Source organism: Mugil cephalus, chromosome 1, assembly GCF_022458985.1.
Source record: "Mugil cephalus isolate CIBA_MC_2020 chromosome 1, CIBA_Mcephalus_1.1, whole genome shotgun sequence".
Lineage (NCBI taxonomy): Eukaryota > Metazoa > Chordata > Actinopteri > Mugiliformes > Mugilidae > Mugil > Mugil cephalus.
Window position 1 is genome coordinate 24,891,300 of NC_061770.1, and position 529 is coordinate 24,891,828.

General features: G+C 42.7%; 1 non-coding gene across 1 annotated transcript; it reads right to left on the reverse strand.

The window, feature by feature from the left end:
• Positions 1 to 208: 208 nt before the first annotated feature.
• On the reverse strand, positions 209 to 281 carry trnaf-gaa. Its single transcript has one exon. It is a non-coding gene; the product is annotated as a tRNA-Phe (tRNA).
• Positions 282 to 529: the final 248 nt, after the last annotated feature.

Below are 529 nucleotides of genomic sequence, written 5' to 3' on the forward strand. Positions count from 1 at the left end.
GTATACAACTGTTCGTTTTAGACGGCCATCTAGTGATGAGAACAGAAGAATCGGATTTCCATGTCACTGCAATAGATTTTCTGGTCACACATAAATAATTATTATGATCCCTCATGGGGAATTCCTTCTCTGCGTTTTGCTGTGACCCTTCGGCCCTCAAGCTGCACCTCCAACCACTGCTCAACAGCTACTCCTAATAACTGTATGTCGCCGAAACCCAGGATTGAACAAGGGGCCTTTAGATTTTCAGTCTAACGCTCTCCCAACAGAGCTATTTTGGCTCATTTTGGGCCAGGATTTAGTCACAGATCCATAAATTTCTTTGAAGATTACAGAGGAAACACAGTTCTGGATCCAAAGGGGAGGATGATATGCAGAATCCTGGTGTCACAGAGGTTCCTTACCGCTTCTAAAATACATTTCAGACAGTTCAGGATTAGACTAGTGCAAGAAAATTACAGCGAAGAAGCTTAAACCGCGCTTCAACAGTATTGGATTTACTTTATTGTCACCAATCCGACTGAAGTTG